Source organism: Sarcophilus harrisii, chromosome 4 (assembly GCF_902635505.1).
Source record: "Sarcophilus harrisii chromosome 4, mSarHar1.11, whole genome shotgun sequence".
Classification (NCBI taxonomy): Eukaryota; Metazoa; Chordata; class Mammalia; order Dasyuromorphia; family Dasyuridae; genus Sarcophilus; species Sarcophilus harrisii.
The window spans coordinates 169,119,426-169,134,657 of NC_045429.1; the positions used below are offsets into that span (position 1 = coordinate 169,119,426).

Below are 15,232 nucleotides of genomic sequence, written 5' to 3' on the forward strand. Positions count from 1 at the left end.
TGGAGCTATTAAATTTTATTTTGTTTGCCCCATGTACCAATATACCCTATTTTTACCTTACCATTCAGAAACATTTTCTCTCACTTCAACCCAATGATTAAAAAAATGAGTCTGGTTAATTTCAGGGAATATTTTTTGTCTTTCCTCTCCCAATCTCTTAACCTTTTCCTCCTCAACACAAGATTTATTTGTACTGTCTAAATGTACATGGTTAGTGATCATTTTCAAACTTGTAGTAAAATCTAATTTTATATAGTCATATACTCATGCTTCTTTGTGGACTAAAATTAATTTTTTTAAATATTTAATCATTTCTGAGGTACACACAGTAATATAGATAATAATTTAAAGTCCTTTTAAAAACAGCTTGTTATTGGCAGCTTTAAAGAGAGAGGAATAACAACTGAAAGTTCATAATACTTCCTATTTTTAGTATCTTAAGACTTGCCAAGTTCAGTATCATAAACTTTCTTTTAAATGCAGACCAACCAATAGTAGATTAGTAATCAATGAGAATAAATTTGTAAATATCTACTTAATAAAAAAGATAAAAATTACTGAAATATGAGCAAATGATAGAATATTTTACAGTATGGATTACTTTCATGAGAAAAAGGTCCTTCAACTACCAGCTTAGTTCTAATTTATACATCTCTAGCTAGCCAAACTGAATATAATTAACTAATGAACTGATGAAAAGCTTTTTTTTTGTTGTTTGTGAATCATGTTTAAAAAAAAAAAATCAGAATATAAACACAAAAGCAAGATAATTCCAGCAATTGACATTGAAACCTGGTGAGATAATTTAAGTAAAGGAAGAGGTGAGAAGTCACAGGAATGCTGAGTATGGTCTTTGGGAAATATGTTGTCTAATGTCAATTCTAATACCTTCTTTCTGTTAATTATTTCCTGAATATAACTTGCCTCCTCTGTTCTATTGTAAACTTCAAGGAATTATATTTTGTCCTTTTTATACTCAACAGAGTATAACAATAGAACAGGACAAAGAATAGCACAGTGCCTAAAATATATTAAACATTTATTAAATTTTTAATTAATTTATTTGACATACCATCCCAAAGTAATGATTGTATTGTTTTGCTCCTTATCCTAGAGCTCTGGGTGGTTCTTGCCTAATAGGTCTATTAATAATTTAATAATTATTAAAGATAATTAATCTTTATTAAGATAATAAAGAGTTGTGTCTCTGAACCTGTAAAGCATTGTCTGGAATGTGGGACTTTTTAGATAGTGGGTCAAGCACATTTGTTTGACTAACAAATCAGGATAGCAAGGCTGTAAGATAGCATTGGGATCCAAATCATTTATTCTTTCAATTGAAGCATATGGGGGAAATTACTTTTTTTCCACTAAACCAAAAGTGACCACTAAATTTCTATAGATTTTTATTAAATTGTATTGTGTTCATTTTCAGGTATGATTACAACTTTCCTAGGTCCTCTATGATTCTGCTGTAGATGAAATGTTGAGTCAGATATTCAACATAGGAATTATGCCTATGATTCACATCACTTTACATGACTGTAAAGTAAATTCAAATTCAAAAATTCATGAATTCAAAAAATGCCCTATGATCTTAACTAGAGCTTCTTAGATTGACAGTTACTTCTGGGAGCTGTCTAGTCACTTCAGCTTATGCCTCTTCAGATAGTCATGGTCTTCTTTATGCCACCTTTTTATATGAGAGTTTGCAGCATGTTTTACGTGACACAGACTTTGGAGTTATCTGTCTACTTATAAATTATAATGTGGAAGATTTCAGCTTATTCCAATTATATTGATGAAATTATTTGAAATTTTTAATTGAGAGAGGATATACAGTAGATAGCTATAACTAACTGCTTTGGATTTTGGATTGTCTAACATACTTTACAACTTTGTTTTGTTCTGGTGTCTTGAATTATCTTGGCATTCAAACATAGTCTAATTTAAGGTATTGCTCTTGATTTCTTTTCATCTACTTACTTCAGATATCAATTTGAGCAGCTGAAGTCAACAAGGGAATCTTTGCTTACATGGAAATCAATGTGTTTTATACAAAAGATGATATTCTTGCTTTACATTATCCAAAATCATATGTATAGTAAGTAGCAGTTCAGCTCTTGGCTGGATAAGATTTAGACCATTAAAAGCATCTGTTCTTGTTTAATCTAGATGAGAAGACTCAAAGGAAGCAATCAATATTTATTGAAAGCCTAAGTGAAAAGCCCAAGTGTACCTACTTGGTAGGTACTGGATAAAGCACCAGGGCTGGATTCAGAAGATTTACCTTTCCAAATTAAAATTCCCCCCTCAAAATGATTAGCTCTGTGCCCTGGCAAACCCACTTAACTCTGTTTTAGTTTCCTCATCTGTAAAATAAGGTAGAGAAGGAAACAGCAAACTCCAAAATCTTTGCCCAGAAAATCCCAAAAGAGATTACAAAGAGTCAAACATGACTGAAATGACTTGACAAATGCAAGTGCAAAATCTTGGGCATATATAAATAGGCCCCCCCCAAAAAAAAATAGTCTCTGCTTAAATTTAATGGAGCAGAGAGCAAACAGCCAGATATTCAAATCCAAGTCTTTTACATCCAGCAAATGTTATTACTCTTCCTACAACATAAACTGTGATGGACTTTTCCATTAGACTTTAATGTTTCAAATTTCCAGGTATGGTTTCTTTACAAAATAAACTTTTAAAAAGTTATTATTTGTTCCTTAGAGTAAGTAGGTAAATTGATAAAATGCAAAGGTTTCAAGTCTCTGAAACTCAATAGTTCCCAGGCTAAATGATTCTACTGTTGATCATTTTTCACTCATAAGGAACAGAGAAAGATAGATTTATGATTTTAGAATGCACTTAAAGTACATAGTAATCAAATCAATAATAATATTACTTCTAGAAAGAACATATCATGTGACTACTTTATGAATCCATTCACCATCATAGGTATATTTTTGCCCAAATCATCTTGTTTTAGTTTTCTGAGTCTGTATTGTTTACTTACAGTTTAGAGTATAATGCCCCAAAACAGAGACATATTTAAAAATTTGTTTGCCTTACACTTTATATAGTGCCTGACACATAGTAAACACTTAAATGTTTAATTATTTCACTCTCATATTAATTTATTATGTAATCCTATCTCATTTTATCAATAAGAGCAGAGCAGGACACCTAAGGATTTGGGTTCTTCTGGAAAGAACCCATAAACAACTTTGATTATTTGTTATGAATGAATAAAACTATGATACTTGAAGAGAGGACTTACTTATATCTACTTCCTTATGATCTAAAATTATTTGGTTTCATTCACTAATTCATAATTACATTACATTACATAATTACATTACAGGCTACCTTGGATCTTCCAAATTAACTAGTTCTTCTCATTTGTTCACTTAAGAAATGGATACAAGTCTCTCCATTTCATAACCACACTGATTGTGTTTCCTAAACAGTTGCACCCTGTTAAGCCATACTTTTTCTTCATTTTTTACCCAGTACCAGCTTTTGATCTATACCTTACTTTAGAAATTACATTTCCTTAAGATCTTTCTTTTCATATGTTAAGCCTAAATGTAACTGCATAATGTAATATTACTGCTGAACATGTGACTTTATCTTTATACAAAGTGAAATTGGAATTGATCACCTTCTGGGGGAGATCCCACTTCATATATTTCTTCTATTTCTTCTGTTTCTGATGCAGTTACCTATTTTAATCTCCTCAATATTTCATGCTGTTTTCAGAACAACAACAACAAAAAAAATGCACCACACTGATCATTATGGTGCCTGATAAAATTGCAAAGAAGTATTATCAATTTAATCTTTCAGTTAGCTAAAAAGAATTCCTAGCTATACAGTATTAAAAAATGTTGTGTAGACCTGGCAAGTTTCACTCTTAAGAAAATTCTTTTTGGATTAATTCTAAGGCACTTCAAAGTGTCTTATATTCGTTGCATGTTTCATCTAGGCCTTCAGATCTCATCTACAACTTTAAAAAAAAATCCCTTTAATTCATCATAGTTTGATAACTCCAGATTATCTTTCAAAATGAATGCTATTTTATGTTTTAACCATCAGTCCCATAGGCTATACAATTTTTGTTCACATTCCAAAAAAATTGGCTGTTCTTCCTGGGAAAATGTATTAAATTTTTTGACCCATTGAAATTATATTTCTGAAGGATCACAATTTAATTCCAACTCTTCCTGCCAGAAGAAAAGTAGCAATCTCTCCAGAGAGATTATTACCTCAAAAAAAAAAATACAAAATTTTATCTTAGCAGGTTCTGTTATAAGCATGATATCTTCACCTCTGTGGAGGTAACAATATTCACAATGTTCTCTTTGTGGTCATTATTTTTTTTTCACATTTGTTTGTAATGTGACTCTGGACAAATAATTTAATCTCTTTGGGATTCATTTTATTTATTGTAAAAGAAACGAGATGTACTAAGTGGGCCCTATTGTTCCTTCCAGTGTTACTGTTCTATGACTTCAAAGTATATACCTATAACAGCATACCCTACCTAAATCATTTAATGGTTTCATGCAAACCTGAGAAAGTGAAACAACTTTGTTAAGTTGTTTTACATTTGATAGTTATGCTCCATATATTCCCACAATTTTATGTATATTTCTTGAAATCAAGGGTTTTTTAAAAGATGAATTTAATCTACATGCATATGCACAATGCTTGTGGATAATGATACAATGTGACATAAATGAGTTGGGGTTTTTTGTTTGTTTTTGCTGAGGTAATTGGGGCTAAATGACTTGCCCAAGGTCACACAGCTGAAAATGTTAACTGTCCCAGGTCATATTTGAATTTAGATCCTCCTGACTTCAGGGCGGGTTCTCTATCCATAATGCCACCTAACTGTCTCTCATAAATGAGTTTTAAAATAAAAACTATTAAATTAATACTTATCAACAATTATAAGAATTATAAAAAGGGAAAAACTATGGGAGAGATTTAAAAAAAAAAAAAGAAGTGAACATAGTATGTTTGTGTTGATTTACATTCAATCATCACAGTTCTTTTTCTTGATGCAGATCGATTTTCTATCCAAAATCTATTGGGATTGCTTTGGATCACTGAACTACTGAGAAGAACCAAGCCTTTCGTAGTTGATCTTTGCACATTCTTGCTATTATTGTATACAGTATATTCCTGGTTTTGCTTATTTTGCTCAGCTTGCTCAGCATCAGTTCGTGTAAATTTTTCCAGGCCTTTCTAAAATCAGCGCATTCATTATTTTTTATAGAACAATAATATTTCATTATTTTCATATACCACAATTTCTTCGGCCATTCCTCAATGGATGGGCATTTATGCATTTTCCAATTCTTTGTTCCCACAAAAAGTGCTGCTACAAACATTTTTGCACATGTATGTCCTTTCCCTTTGTTTATGATATCCTTTGGATACAGACTCAGTAATGGGACTGTTGGTTCAGTCCCAGGGCATGCAGATTTTATAACCCTTTGGGCATAGTTGCAAATTGCTCTCCAGATCGCTTGGATTATTTCACATTCCACAAACAACACATTAGTGTTCCAGTTTTCCTACATCCACTCCAACATTAATCACTATCTTTTCCTGTCATCTTAAGCAGTCTAAGAGATGTGATGTGGTACCTTAGAGTTGTTTTAATTTACATTTCACTAATCAGTAATGATTTAGGGCTGTATGAAAGAAAGAAAGAAAGAAAGAAAGAAAGAAAGAAAGAAAGAAAGAAAGAAAGAAAGAAAGAAAGAAAGAAAGAAAGAAAGAAAGAAAGAAGAAAGAAGGAAGGAAGGAAGGAAGGAAGGAAGGAAGGAAGGAAGGAAGGAAGGAAGGAAGGAAGGAAGGAAGGAAGGAAGGAAGGAAGGAAGGAAGGAAGGAAAGAAAGAAAGAAAGAAAGAAAGAAAGAAAGAAAGAAAGAAAGAAAGAAAGAAAGAAAGAAAGAAAAGAAAGAAAGAAAGAAAGAAAGAAAGAAAGAAAGAAAGAAAGAAAGAAAGAAAGAAAGAAAGAAAGAAAGAAAGAAAGAAAGAAAGAAGAAAGAAAGAAGAAAGAAAGAAAGAATCCCTTTCTAAACATTTGGATTTCTCTTCTATTCCAAAATGAAAAGAGATCTCCTACTTCACTGGAAATTTTATTGATGTTACAGTTTATACTTATTAACTATTAGCACTTATTATTTAATTTGTTTATCCTTAATATTCATATTTATTTTCTCCCCTTCTAGATCTTCATCCCCTTGAGAAGACAAGGAATATAATATCAGTTTTATTTATGAAGTTACACAAAATATGTTTCTTTGTTAGCATTGTTGCAAATTTAAAAAAAAACACTAAAAAACAAACAAAAATAATGTTAAAAAGTATGTTTCAATCTGCATTCAGAGTACATCAGATATCTCTTGAGGTGGATAGCATTCTTCATAGACCCTTTGGAATTTTCTTACATTATTGTATTCATCATAGTAGAATAGTCTTTCATGCTTGATCGTTATTACCTTAGGGCTGTTGTTGTATACAATGTTCTTCTGTTCTGTTCTGTTCACTTCTGAGCACATTGCATAAGTTCATTTAAGTTTTCACAGATTTTTTCTAGAACCATCCTTCTCATTATTTCTTATAACCCATTCGTATACCACAACTTGCTCAGCTATTCTGCAGTTGATGGGCTTTCTATTAATCTTCAATTCTTTGCCAACAGAAGAGCTACTACAAATATTTTTTTTTTTTCTATGTGGAAATTCTTTTCCTTGCTTCTTTGATCTCTTTTGGATATAGGCCTAGTAATGGTATTATTGGCTCGAAAGTTCAAATTGTTCTCCAGAAATGTTAGACCAGTTGATAACTCCACTCTTCATCCCAGTTTTTCTACATCTCCTCTGATATGTTGTTTCCTTAATGTCTATTTTTATTTCTCCAATTCATTTTTCTTTTCAACGCTTTAGCTAGAATTTCTAAAACAGTATTGAATAATTGTGGTGCTAATGGACATCCTTCTTCCCAGGTCATATTGGAAAGACTTCTAGCTTATCCCCATTATATAAAATATTTACTTGGTTTTAAGTAGATGCCAGTTACCATTCTGTACTTTTTGGGGGAAGCAGGGGAGGAGGGGGGGAAGGATTTGCAAAGGGATTGGGATTAAGTGATTTGCCTGGGATTACAAAACTAGTAAATGTTAAGTGTCTAAGGCAGGATTTGGACTCAGACTCTCCTGACTTCAGGTCCAGTGTTCTATACATTGCACCATGTAGTTGCCCCTACTTAATTATTTTAAGAAAGCTTCTATTCCTATGCTTTCTACTAGATTTTATAGGAGTGGGTATTTTATTTTATCACAAGTTTTTTCTACATTTGTTGTTTCTACAATATTAACTTTTTAATTGTTTTTGTTATTGATATTTTAAGTTATGATTATACATTCTTTCTTCTAATATTGAACCAAAATTGCATATATAAATTTTGTCTCATTATATTGTATGAACTTTGTCATGTTTTGCTTTAATCTCCTTGTTGTTTATTTAAAATTTTGCAACAATATTCATTAGGAAAACTGATTATAATTTTTTCTTTTTTTTTTCTTTTTTTTTTCCCCTGATTTAGTATCAAAACTATATTTGAGTCATGAAAAGAATTTAGTAGGACTTTTTCTTTACCTACCTTCCCTCAAATAGTTTATATTGTATTGGGATTGTTTCATAAATGATAAAATCAGCTTGTAAATAACTCTGATCCTAGGGATTTTTTTCTTAAGTAGCTCACTGTTATCTTGTTCAATTTATTTGTTTTTTAGATATTATTATTTAAGTCTTCTATTTCCTCTTCTGTTAATATGGGCTCTTTATGTATTTGTAAAATATTCTGCCATTTTACTTAGGTTGTCAATTTTACTTGCAAATAATTAGGCAAAATAACTCCCAGTAGTTGCTTTGATTTCTTTTTCATTGGTGGTACAGCTACTCTTTTTATTTCTGATACTAATTATTTTCTTTTCTTCTTTTTAAAATAAATCAGTAAATGATTTATCTATTTTGTTGTTTAAAAAAAATAAAATCAGTTCCTAGTTAAGTTTTTTTTTTACTTTCAATTTTATTCATCTCTCCTTTTATTTTCACAACTTCCGTTTTGGTGTTTCATTTGTTTGTTTTGGGGGATTTCTTTTTCTTTTCTTTTTTTTTTAGTTGAATGATTTATTCACTGATCTGATCTTATTTTTATTAAAGTGTGTGTTTAGAGATAGAAATTTTTTCCAAAGTACTGCTTTGGCTGCATCATAAACATTTTGTTATGTTGTCTCACTGTTATACTTTTTAAAAATGAAATTATTGTTTCTATGATTTCTTCTTTAACCCACTTATTCTTTAGGATTATTTAGTTTCCAGTTCATTCTTAGTCTATGTTTCTGTGCGTGACCTTTTATTGAATGTATCTTTTATTGAATTAAATCCTTAAAGGGTACAATTGATATTTCTGTTTTTCTACATTTATCTGTTAAGTTGTTCTTTTGAAGGTACCATGTAAAGCTGAGAAAATCAGGGCATATTGAAATGTACTTTTTAACTTTAATTTTATTTGCTTTTTTTTAAATTTTCAACAAGGCTAATAAGGAAACATGCTTTGTACAACTTCATAAATATATAATATGTATAATTGATGTCCTTGCCTTCTCAATAAGTTGAAGGGGGCTAGAAGGAGTAAAAAATGTGGAAATAAAAATTTTGAAAGTATGAATATTAAGAATAAACAAGAAATAAAATAAGTGGTAATAGTTAAAAAGTACTAACTGTATCATCAACAAAATTTCCAGGGCAATAGGAAAGATCTCTTTTCATTTTGGAATAGAAGAAAAATCTAAATGTTTAGAAAGGGATTCTTTTTTTTTTAATACAGCCCTAAATCATTATTGATTAGAGAAATACAAATTAAAACAACTTTTCCCACCCCTCAGATTGCCTAAGATGACAGGAAAAGATAGTGCTAAATATTGGAGGGGATGTGGAGAAAATGGGACACTAATGCATTATTCATAGAGTTGTGAACTGATCCAGTCATTCTGGAGAGCTTTTTGAAACTATGTCCAAAGTAATTTGATAATGCCCAGGTAGTTTAATAATTCTTAGATTCTCAAACTCCTGAATTTGTTTTCTAGGGAAACTATTTTTCCAATGAAATATTTCATATTTTCTTCTCTTTTTCCCCATTTTTGGTATTTTGTTTTATTTTTTCTTTAAGTTTTATGGAGTCATTAACCTCTACTTGGTCCATTCTATCTTTTTAAGGAATTATTTTCTTGACAGTTTTTTTTTTAACCTCTTTTTTTATTTGGGCAATTTTTCTATTTAAGGAATTATTTTGTTCAGTATATTGTTATACCTCTTTCCATTTGGTCCGTTCTATTATTTTTTTTCTTTTAAGGTGTTATTTTCTTCAGTATTTTTGTGCCTCTTTTACCAAACTGTTAATTACGTTTTCATAATTTTTGCTTATTTCTTTTCCTAATGTTTTTCTCTTACCATTCTTAGTTGATTTTGAAAATACACATATCTAAAATATTAAGGAATTCTTATTGGGCTTGTGTTTGATGCTTGTGGTTATTTTGATTCCATTGTTTTCTTCTGAGTTTGTTCTTGTCACCATGGTATTTTTTTTTTCTTATTACATTTGTTGTTGGTTGTTTGCTCAGATCCCCAGCCTATTTCTTGACTTTTATATTAAAGTCAGTCTATGTTCTTCAAATAAAGGAGGGAATGGGGTAAACACTGTCCCAAGTTTCAGTCATTTTTACTCTGTTGTTTTCAGAGCTAATTTTGTGGATTTAGAAGTTTTTCCAGTGCACATGCCAAGGTGGTGTGATCTGTGTGGAAAAGTAATCCTTGCTACCTTGTGATGAAAATGATACTGCTCCATAAGAGGTTAGGTCTTGTGACCAAAAGAGGTCTTTTCTTTCCTGGAAATATAACTGGGAAATGGTTATAGATAATGGAGTTTCCAAACACAATCCCGTTTTGCAACCAGTCCTAGCACCTGCCTTCCCTATAGTTTCTTTTTGACAAGTTGCTGAATTCCCTTATCATGTCAGTTTTGAGAGCTGCTAAAGGTGATGCTGATTCTGTTACTCTGTTACCTCCTCTCAGGCACACCACTGGTGCTGTAGTGATGTGGACTTTTGGTCAGCCTTGGCTTGGGCTCATAGCCCAGTGTCACAGAATTCTCCTTCCTAAGTTGTTTTGAGCTAGGAAAATATCACACCCTAAACTTTTGTTGGTTCTGACATTTCAGAATTTGATTTGAAGATTATTTATTTTTAACTTTTTCTTCATTTAAAATGTAAATACAAAATGGAGATGGAGGAGAAGAGACCATTTCCATGTACCCAGCAAAATATAGAGGATTCAATTTAAAATCATAGATTTTCATTTCTGAAAATATTTTTAAAAATCTTTGCATTTCATATTATACATTGTTTTTTATAGCTTTCTAATTTTTTCAGTGCATCCTTTTAAGTTTTCTTTGCCGTACACTTTTTTCTCCCTCTTTCTAGAGCTATCCCTTCCTAGGGAACTCAACCTTTAAACACAACTATGTGTGTGTGTATGTTTATGTATGTGTTTACAGACATACATGTACATATATGTAAAACCACACTATACATATTCCTATTTCTCAGTTCATTTTCTGGAGGTAAATAGTACCTTTCTCTATAGGCTCAAATCTTTCCATGTTTTTTCCTAAAATCAACCAGCTCATCATTTCTTATAGCACAGTAGTATATCATTACAACTGTATGTCACAACTTATTAGGGATTCCCCAGTTGAAGGTCATCTTTGATTTTAGCTAGTATAATGACTGTAAGATGATTTAAGCTATTAATTTTAAAATTGTTTGTAAGGAAATACTGCAAGAGTGCAGCAGCTTCCTTTACGTCTCCATATGAACTCCATCTCTGGAAGATTCAGTAAGTATAGTTTAGGTAGATATGGCATATAGATAGTGAGAGCCTTCAGATGTTTCTGTTTGCACAAGACACTGTGCTGTTTACACTATATCTTGAAATATTTTGCAATCTCCTAAGTGAGATACATAACTATGCTAAAGACTATGGCATTGGAAAAACTAAGTGGATGAAGAATGCTTTTGGTTCAGACCTGCTATGCAGTTAAATGATTAAACTATACAGCTTGTCCATCAGCATAATCACATTTGTGCCTTGCTCAGATAATAACTGCAAGTGAACAGGGAATTGGATCCAGAATTGAGGAAGAGAGCAAGGTCTATCACTTTTGGGAAATCAAGTTTTTTTATTTTTTTAACAGCCTTGATCTTTTCCTTGACATGAAGTTTCATCTATTTCAAATCAATACTCTTTCATTGTATTGCAGTGGTAAGTTATCAAATTGTACAGTTGTTGAAGAATTAAGATCACTCAAAGGGTTGTGGAGGAGCCACATGATAGATATGAGTTCTCTATAACACATCCATTACAAGAAGTTACCAAGAAGAAGTTAAGCATTTATTAAGTTCTTATAATATTATAGGAACTGTTCTGAATGCTTTACAAATATTATCTAATAATCTTTGATCCTCATATCAACTCCATGCTATTATTCCCATTTGTAGTAGAGGAAATTGAGGCAAAGAGGCTGAGGACTTGTCCAATATCACACAGCTAATAAATGTCTGAGATCAGTTTGAACTCAGGTTTTCCTGACTCCGGGTACAATTCACTATCTATTGCTCCATTTAATTGTTGAAGAATATGCAATGTATAATGTATGTTATGAGAAACATTTGTGAGCATAGTTGAAAATGTGGTGGGCATGTTGATAAAGTACAATAATTGTTTTATAGTCCATCTACTCCATTAGAATCTAATAATTTAGTTTTTATCAAGAAAAACTCAGGAAAGTTCCTATTATATCGAGTAGAATATATACAGTGCATTAGAGAACCTAAAATAGTCATAACAGTCACACTGATCTTGGGTAAGCATGAACATATTATGATTTACATCATTTTAAGAAATTGCCACAATAATGAGTAGAGAGTATTAATTGCATAAATCCACACAGAGCATACAATTGTTTTTTTTTTAAAGTGTAGTAGCAGATATTTATACAAGTATAGGAGTAGATGAGGCAAGTTATTATTATGGTAGACTGATTGAAAACCAATTTAGCATGTGACCAATTAATGTGAGAAAAATAAAGAGCCATTGGAAGACTAAAAGAAACAAGAGAAAAGTTTCAGTGTACAAGGGAAAGCCTTCAATTAAGAAATCATCAAGACACATAAATGATTTTGAATTCTTGAAGATTATGCCAATCTAATGTGAATGTGACAGTTCCATGAGCTGGAAAAGTACCTAATTACAAGTCCTGCAATACACCGTATTGTATATGTACAGAGGATTATATAATCTGAATATTGACCTTAAAGTGGTGATTATTTTTTTGCAATAGTCACAATTCATTATACAATTTTCAAGATGTTTATGGAGGACTTTTGAGTTGTGTATTAGTGGTGAGGCTATATATAGTGTCTAAATAGATTGGCTATAGATAATGTATAAATAGATAAATTAATAGAAAGGCAGAAATGTAGCACAGTGTATATAATACCAGACCTGGAGTCAGAAAAGCCTGAATTTAAATATGGCTTCAGACACTTAACCTCAGACTGAATAAGTCAACTTAGCCCTGTTTGCCTCAGTTTCCTCATCTGTGAAATGAGCTGGAGAAGGAAATGGTAATCTGCTCCAACATCTTTGCCAAGAAAACACCAAATGGGGGTCATGGAAAATCAGGCATAACTGAAGCAATTGAACAACAATAACAGTCTGTGGAATTATAAAAAAGATCTTTGAAATAGTGATAGCACTTCGAAAAAATATGATATAGGTAATGGATTTTTAAGAGTACAAGTTTGGAGGAATCACAATCAAGACTACATGTTTATTTGGAGAGAAAGATAGGATGAGGTAGACTTATGGGATGCCACAGGATTTCATGCAATACATATTCTATAAAAGATTGAGGATTTCATATATAATACATATAAGTGGATTATATGTATATTTGAGTAGAAAAGCAAAATAAGTAGATATAATGAAAGATAAAATTTTTAATTTTGTGGATTATTTTGTTATTAAGGATGCTTCTGATTAGTATTCTATGATTTTGCATTGGAAAAGATTTTGAAAAAAATGTTTGCTCTCTGTCCATAGTATATATGAAGTCAGTGATGCATCTTTCTTCTTTTTGTGGGGAATTATTCAGCAAGCCATACTCATGAAACTCTTATTGAAAATTCCAAGTGCAGAACTATTTAGAATGAATGTTGATATTCAAAGTGAGAAAGTAAGGCAACCTGATATATAGTCATGGTCCAGCTACTTCTTAGTCAGGTGACTTTGGGAAAGATCTTTCCTTAGATGTAAACATCAGTTTTATGATTTGTAAAATGGAACAGCACTCTCTCTGTATTTATGTCACAGAAATGTTAAGACAAAGTGACATATATAAAATATTTGTAAATGCTTAACTGCTAGTTAATATAAAATTTCTTTCCAACAAAAGTACAAATAGACATGGTAAGGATGATTGGTACTTTGAAATACATTATTGAAACTTTATAGCTGTAATATAAATATAAATAATATACACTTAAAAATGACAGAGTCATCAATTGGGATAAAAATTAGCTTAACTAAAAGGAATTATATTAACACTGCTTATTTGAGGATTTATATTTTATATATGACTTTGATTTAACACATCTTAAAGGTCTCAGATCTATGCTTTTAGATATTTTGATTCTTTTTTCCCCAAGTAAATAAATAAATTAGGGGGAAAAAATTGTGAGAGGTTCAGTGAAGAATTATTGAGCATTAAAGTCCTATAAATGAATGTGTGGTTTGTTCACAATATCATAAGAATATTATTATGAGAAAAATGATAATGGTAGTAAAAGATAGAGGGTTTATGTATGCATTATTTTATATCAGGATATAAAGTTTTCTATTATGTCAAAAAAATCTAGATTTAAATACCAGGTCTACTTAAGGCCACTAGGTAGCATAGTGGATAGAGTGCTGAGTCTAGAGTCAGGCAGTCTCCTGCAAAGGTTCAAATCCAACCTCAGTAACTTACTGTTAGCCTTAATTTTCTCATTGTCAAATGAGTTGAAGAAGGAAATAGTAAACCACTCTAGTATTTTTGCCAAGAAAACCTTACACAGGGTCACAAAGAGTCAGACTAGACTGAAAAATGACTTAGCAACAGCCTAGGACAACTAGATAGCCCAGGAAATAAAATACCAGATCTGGAATCTGGAAGACCTCAGTTCAAATTTTGACTTAGACTTGAGATGTGAAACCCTGTCCAAGTTATTCAACCTCTGCTTTTTTTTATTTTTCTTCATCTATGAAACAGGGATAATAATAGCACCTGCCTTTTGGGTCTGTTGTGAGGATCAAATGAGATAACTATTAAATGTTTGGCACAATGCTTGGTACATAATAGATTATATCTAAATATTAAATGTTATTATGAATATCATTATTATTATTATTATTACTTATAGCTTCTTTAGATTTTAATTGCCTCATCTGTCAAATAATGATTTATAAAAATGTTGAAGAGACTTTAAAGACCCCAATCATATGATATTATTTATTGCTCTAATGTGACATTTTAAAAAAAGAACATTGGATTTGGCCCCATGATGTTTGTGTGTGCTGCTGTCACATTCACTATTATATCAAAGGATCTTGCCTGTGCTGCTGATGCATTCGCTGCTGTATCATGAGATCACTATCACCTTTAATGAATCACAAATTCTAGACATAGTCAAAAGTCATTAAGTTCAGTCAAATTTGAACCCATGTCCCATTACAAATTCAGCCCACTTTCTGCTTTGAAGTTCAAGTACCTTCATCTGTAAATGAGAGAAAACAATAGCTATATTAACTACATCACAGAAGTATGATGGTCAAATGAGCTAATATATATCAAGTACTTTGTAAGTCATAAAAGTACTATATGAATGTGAATTATCATGACTACAAAGTTGGAAATAAGTTCATTTATTAATTTATAACTCCACAAAACTACTTAACAGGGTTACTATCTATGCCATCTCTTTTAGGTAATCAGGAACATTGAGACATCAAAAAACACATATCAGTGAGTTAAATTGATCATCTAAGAAGTACTGC

General features: G+C 31.3%; 1 protein-coding gene across 9 annotated transcripts in view; it reads left to right on the forward strand.

Moving 5' to 3' along the window:
- Window positions 1–15,232, forward strand: part of PTPRK (protein tyrosine phosphatase receptor type K) — a 721,856-nt gene that overhangs the window by 578,422 nt on the left and 128,202 nt on the right. The window lies entirely within an intron of this gene.